The sequence below is a fragment of the Pteropus vampyrus genome, unplaced genomic scaffold (genome assembly GCF_000151845.1).
Source record: "Pteropus vampyrus isolate Shadow unplaced genomic scaffold, Pvam_2.0 Scaffold40, whole genome shotgun sequence".
Classification (NCBI taxonomy): Eukaryota; Metazoa; Chordata; class Mammalia; order Chiroptera; family Pteropodidae; genus Pteropus; species Pteropus vampyrus.
The window spans coordinates 3,236,638-3,243,897 of NW_011888821.1; the positions used below are offsets into that span (position 1 = coordinate 3,236,638).

The window sequence follows — 7,260 nt, forward strand, 5'->3', positions numbered from 1 at the left end:
CCCCAACCTTTCCAGTTACGTGGACCAATAAATTCTTTTGTTTTTGTTTTGTCTGTGCTTAAGATAATGAAAATTGGTTTTCTATCACTTAAAATCACCAAAGCCTCAATTAATAGCAAGACTTTTCTCCCCTAAATATTGATATATTCAGCCCTTCTAAAATGGAGCACAGAGCTCAGCTCTTCCCAAACGCTCACTGAGCATCCAGTCTCCACTCCCTCCCTGGAATCCCCATCACTTCCTCTGCATCTCCTGCTCCACCTTGTTATTCCAGAGTTTTTCTCACACACACACACACACACGCACACACACACGCACGCACACGCACATCGCTGCTGCTGCCACCACGATCACAACCACCACCACCACTATCACCATCATCACCATCATCATCATCATCACCACCATCACCACCACCATCATCATCATCATCATCATCACCATCTCCTTTGCTGGAGGGTAATCCCCTGAGGAACAGGGACCATGTCTGAGCTATTGCCACGTGCCCCACACCCAGAGCACAGTGTCCAACATATGGTAGGTGATCGGTGACCATTTGCTGAAAGAACAGAAGCAGATTTTCATCTGGCCCAAGCTGGAGTCCTCAGCAGTGTGGAGAATGTTCCAGTGTGCTGGATGACACCTCAAGACCATCAGGACAGAGTTAAATATGTCCTGGCCTAAATAGCAGTCTAAATGCTGTGCGGTGTCGTAATGAAACTTGACAGCCCCGTGTAAATTCAGCAGTAATAATGTTTCACATCCTGCCACGGATTTCTGGTGTGGAAATGTGTGCCCCGGAAGACTCCATTTTGCAGTCCCCATCACTGCCCTGATACTCATACCTTTGCCCATAACTGCTAGGTTATTTCTTGTTGGGGAAGAAAATGATGTATTTACCTCCTAAAGAGCAAAGAAGAACTGCTAGATCAGGAGGGTTTGGGTTTTTTTCTTTGTATAAAAGACAGAAAGAATATAGCTTTTTATTTTCTGTAGTTCCTCTTCTTGTTTGTTTTTTTCAAATCGCTTTAAAGAGTTGATTTTACAACGACAGGAAAATAATTGTGAGGAGAGTAGGAAGAAGAAAAAGAGAAAACGAAGAGTGGAAAGGAGAAAAGCAGTTAAAGAGAAGGAAACGCCTGGGGCAGGAAGAGAAAGACAGACAAATAAGAGACTGGAAAGAAAAGTGGGGGGAAAGGAGGGGTGATATTTTGTCACACTTGAATAACAACACAAAATGGAGACTGAAGCGGAGCAGGGCCCTCCAGGAAAGCTGGAAAGGGCTCCGTGGGAGGAGATCCTCATCGGTGGGATGAGAGAGAGAGAGTGACAAGATGGAGTGAGTCCAGAGCTGGCCGAGCAGTAAGCAGGAAGGGGAGCAGAGAGAGGAGGGCCCACGCTGTGGTCTGGCACTCTGCCCTCCGTGGTGACATTGGAAAAGTAGGTCAGTTTCAGAGCCGGCTGGGAGATGAACGGTCAGCCAGGAACAAGCGGTGGGAAGTGAGGATGCTGCCTGAGAGGATGACCTAAGCACGGGACTGGGAAATGGGGCACTGCCTCGGTGCAACGGGAAGAATGAAAGCCGGTTCTGGACAGCACTGCCCTATGGACCCTTCCGCAAGGATGGAAATGTAATATATTTGTGAAGTCCAATATGGCGGCTGATATCTATGATGTCCAATACGGTAGTCACTCATCACCTGTGGCTACTGAGCCCTTGAAATGTAGATAACATGACTAAAGAACTGAATTTTGAATTTTATTTTGTTTTAATTGATTTAAATTAAAATAGCTACATACAGCTAGTGGCTGCCACACTGGATAACTTAAGTCTAGGAGCTGTGTGGATCACATAAAAAGAGAACTGATTGCTAAAAGGAAACAAAAGACTGTTTTTCCAAATGTCATCAGGGTACCTCAGGCTGTAAACAGATAGATGCATTTAGATGGCACATCGGTTAGCTTTATTTTTAGAATTAAATTTATTTTAGTGTATAGTTGAAAAAATGGACCTAGAATATCAAATTCATTATGTCATAGATATCAGTACTTAGGAAGAAAGTATAGTGGAATTTTATATCTCTAAAAAAAGGAAAGCAACATAAATAAAATGTACTATGAAAAACATCACAGAGAGTTAATAGATATGACAAAAAGCAATGAACATATTTCATATAAATGAAATCATACAGAGTGTGGCATTTTGTGTCTAGCTGCTTCCACTTAGTAGAATGTTTTCAGGGTTGATCTACATTGTGGCATATCAATAATTACATATCAACAATATCCAATTGTCCAAATTCTTTATAGCTGAATAACATTCTATTGTATGGATGGACCATTTTGTTTATCCACGCATCTGATGGTGGACAACTGAGTTATTTACACCTTTTGGTTATTGTGAGTAGTGCTACTATGAACGCTGGTATACAAGTTTTTATTCGAATATCTGTTTTTAATTTTGGGGGGTATATAACTAGGAGTAGAATTGTTTGAGGTGATGAAAACTTTCTGGAACTAGATAAATGGAGATGGTTGAACAACATAGTGAATGTACTTACTGCCACTGAATTGTATAGTTTTAAATGATTAAAATGGTAAATTTTATGTTATATGTATTTAACACAATAAAAACTTATTTTTAAAAAAGTAATGAAGAAAGTAAATCCATGACTGAATAGAGACTGAGCTACTTCGAATGATACAGTTAGTATTTTAAATTGGGATATGAGGTTTATCAGGGATTTCAGAGTTAATATTCAACCTTCCATCCAAGAATCATTTCTACAACATCTCTGGAAGAAATGTGAGCCTGACACCAAAAGCACAAGCAACAAAAGTAATAATAAAAAGTGAAACTACATCAACCTAAAAAGCTTAGCAAAAAAACCCAAAAAACAGAAAACAAAAAAACAAACAACAAAATAAAGAGGTAACCCACAGAATGGGAGAAAAATCTTTACAAACCACATGTCAGATAAGGAGCAAATATCCAAAATATATAATTCAATAGCAAAAACTCTAAAACTCCAATTTAAAAATGGGCAAAGGACTTAGACATTTTCCCAAAGAAGACATGCAAATGGCCAAGAAGTATGTTGAAAAGGTGCTAAATATCGCTAATCGTCAGGGAAAAGCTAATCAAACCCACCATGAGATATCACCTCCCATCTGTTATAATGACTATTAAAAAATACAAGAGATAGCAAATGCTGGTGAGAATGCGGAGAAAAGGGAACCCGGGTGCACTGTTGGTGGGAGTATAAAGGGCTCCAGCAATCCACTTCTGGACATTAATCCAGAGGATGCGAAAAGAGGATCTCAAACAGTTATCTGCTCTCCCATGTTCATTGCAGCATTATTCACAACAGCCAAGACATGAAAACAACCTAAGTGGCCATCTACAGATGAATGGATGAGAAAATGTGAGACACACACACACACACACACACACACACACACACACACACACACACACACACACATTATTCAGCTACAAAGAAGAAGGAAATCCTTCCATTCGCAACAGGGATGGACCTTGAGGGTATCAGGATAAGTAAAATAAGTCAGACAGAGAAAGACAAATGCTATATCATCTCACTGATCTCATTGATATGTGGAATCTAAACGAAGAAACAAACAAACAAAAAAACACACAAAAAACAACCCAGCTCATATAGACAGAGAACAGATTGGTGGTTGCTTGAAGAGGGGTGGGTAAAATGAGCAAAGTGGGTGGGGGAGAGGGGAGGTCAAAAGATACAAATTTCTAGTTATAAAATAAATAAGTCATGAGATGTAATGCACAACATGGTAGCTATAGTTTATAACACTGTATTGCATATTTGAAAGTTGCTGAGAGTACATCTTAAAAGTTCTCATCAAAAGAAAAAAAAATTGGTAACTAGGTATGGTGATAGATGTTAACTAGACTTATTTTGGTGATCATGTCCCAATGTACACAAATATTGAATCATTATGTTGTACACTTGAAACTAATATAATGTTATATGTTATTTAGACTCAATAAAAAAATACTCATAGGGCTGCTGTATTAAAAGAGCAATGCACACAAAGCACTCTGTGTGAAGTTTGGAATAGAGTAAGTGGAGGATAATGTTAGTTTTCATGGTATTTATGGGCGCAGTGAAAGGTGGAGTGATCTAGACCAAGGAACAAATGCTACAGCATTCCTTATCTAAAGGGCAGTGCTAGTCGTGCTGTTCAGCAAAGCGGGATGGGACGATTCTAAGGAAGAGAAATCAATGGATGCAAATGGTCTCCACATAAAGGGTTTTAAGGTTATTCATCTAAAATGACAGAACTGCCTTGCTCCACTTGACCCCACGACACACTGCAGAACTGCTTCCTGACAGACAGCAGACAGCTGTCCACCAGATGAGAGGTTTCCAGTGTCTGAGTGACATCTCCCTACTTCCTTTCTCCGACCAAAGTGTTTAGCAAAGGCTTCCTTCCACTGAGCCAGTATTATTTCCTTGGAACGTCAACCTGCTGGCTCTAGTTCTCCGTTGTCAGCAAAGGAGAACTAATTCTACTCTTATTTCCAGATGGCAAACCTTTAAAACCCTTGCAGATGACTCTGGTGTCACCCTCCTCTATAGGACCCTCTAACCATTCCTCCTAGACATATATTAGATATGGGTGCTTTCCATTCAAAAACATACTTGCAGTCTACAGCCATGCCACCCTGAACAAGCCTGATCCCATCTGATCTCGGAAGCTAAGCAGGGTTGCGCCTGGTTAGTATTTGGATGGGAGACCACCTAGGACGATCAGGTGCTGTAGGCATGAAATAAATAGATAGATAGATAGATAGATAGATAGATAGATAGATAGATAGATAGATAGATAGATAGATAGATAAAGGATTGTGAGCTGACAAGGTCCTTGCAATCTGTGAGGTCAACCAAGGGTTGCCTTGCCTAAAAAAAACAAAACAAAACAAAATGAAAAAACTTGCAGATTCTTCTCTCTTTTCCCCAAACAGAATCTGGAATTTTCAAAACATTTTCAGAATAAGATACTGTCCCTGGGACCTTTTTGTAAAGATTTACAGGCATTCATTACAATGAGTCACACAATCTTGTATTTCTGGTCAAAGAAGTAATTGAAACAAGTTTCTTTATGTTTCCCCTCTATACAGGAGTGATTAATAATAATCTTAAATTTGGGGTCCAACATAAGTTATCCCATTTCATACCTCAACAGCTCTGCAACTAAGCAGCTAATACAATCAATTTAGAAAGTGTTCTCATGTTTTGGAAATTAGGTCTTGTATCTTGGAAAGCTCTATTCTACGCTTCATTTGTACTTCACTCATAAAAACACCTTTGGTAAGAGCCATTTGATGTACATGGTCTCTGTTTTTAGCTTTTGCCTTTAACTAGGAGGTCACATTTTGCATTCTCCGCCTCAATCCTCAAAAGCTCTCAGGCTGCTTAAAATGGGGAAGGCGAATGACATGGTGCGGGCTTGAAGTTTGGGAAAATATTTTTTTTCCATCTCTTCTTTGGTGGGCAGGGTGGCGAATATTGTATTTCATCCACAGGGGTTCTTTCTACTTGTTGCCGATTTTCAAAAGAAAAAAGAAAGGAAGAAAAAAGTTACAAAATCCATTATGTGAGGAGGGCATTAGAACTGAGGGTGAGAAAACAATTTAGAACAGAGGCTCCTGAGAATCTATGGTTTAAAGAGAAGTAGAAAATCATTCTTAGTCAAAAGGATGATACACTTCCAACATTAATATAAAATCTGAGACTAATTTCTTCTAATTGAAGCAGGGCCAGGACTCAAAAATGCCAAGGCATCATTGAAAAATGACAAGTGTTAGCATTTCTCTGCTTGACAGAAACACCTAGAAAGACCATAAAACTTTACAGAACTGCCAGTTTCCAACGTGTTGGCAGCCAAACCCAACAGATGCACCAACACGAAAGGCAGACCAAAACCGGCCTAGCAGGGGCACCATTTGGCAAATGGACGGCCTGCCACCATACTGGTTTCTATTTCAGACAACGAAATTGTCCAACACTGTCTAATAGAGTTAACTCAACCAGCTGTGTGGCTGACAGGTCTGCACCTGCTTGCAGCTTCAGATCTGGCTTCTGGACAGCACAGTCTAACTGGTTCTTCTCACCGTGTTAAACCACAGCATTTTCTGACGCACCAGGTCCGGAACTGGTTCCAGAGCCTGTGATGTGCTTAGGCCAAATGAAGGTGTACAAATCACCCCAGGGTAAAGGGAGCTGGAGCCTCAGGGGCTTTCAGACCCACAGCTGAGGGAGAGGTCAACGACAGGAACTTGCCCTTAACGCCGTGTTAGCGCCATCACCTGGACGAGACGGTAGCGGTCGGACCAGCACCAGGGATGAGGAGCCTGGATGGGAAGCTGAAGCATCAGGCTGCAAAAGCAGCTGAGGGGCAGGACAGCCACCGGGGGCATCTCCCACAGGCAGGGAGGTGCACGCGTTTCCATTTATTTACATCCTATTGACTCTGCGGAATTCTTAATAAGGCAAGCGGAAGAAGCTGAAGCTGACAGCAAAATACAAGTCAGGATACGGGAATCCACTGGTTAAGAAATACATCGATACTGGAAGGGCTGGAACTGAGTCCAGTATCCTTACTAATGGCAAGCGCCTTCTGTAGGAAGAATGGCAGCTATCCAGACTCTGATCAAAGCAGAAAATACATAGGAATAATTCTTTCTGTGATGGCAGCTTTAGAGTGTGATTATTTGTCAAAGCAGTTGCTGCAATTTCTTCTATTTGCCTGTGTGAAAAGAGACAGCCTATTTGCATCCTGTTCCTAAAAACTTTTCTTTTATATACATACCAACAATAAGAGATTTACAACTAGGAATATGCTCGATGCAACAAATTGGTGTGATTCCTATTAATATCAGAAGTATGTCACCAATAGGGGCAATTTAAGTTGTGATGACAAGTACTCGCTTTGAAGTTATACTGTTAGGAAGTTATTATCTCCATTTGAAGTTAAATGGAGATAATAACGGTACCTACTTTGTGGAGTTGTGAGGATTAAAACTGGTGAATAGAAAGAACTTCGCACAGTGTGCCAGACACACTCAATAAACGCTAATTGTTGTAGGAGCTGTAATAACGTTAGTTGTTATTATCAACGTCTTTACGTCCTCCCTGAGACTGTTGAGAGAAGTAGGACAACACAGCCCTTCCAGTCCTTGGTAGCCTTTATCTTCTGGATTTGGAGGCCTAAGAG

The 7,260-nt window shown here is 40.8% G+C and overlaps 1 protein-coding gene and 1 pseudogene across 1 annotated transcript in view; one reads left to right on the plus strand and one right to left on the minus strand.

The window, feature by feature from the left end:
* Positions 1 to 7,260, minus strand: part of GRIN2A (glutamate ionotropic receptor NMDA type subunit 2A) — a 376,686-nt gene that overhangs the window by 121,164 nt on the left and 248,262 nt on the right. The window lies entirely within an intron of this gene.
* Positions 4,691 to 4,809, plus strand: LOC111738602 (annotated as a pseudogene).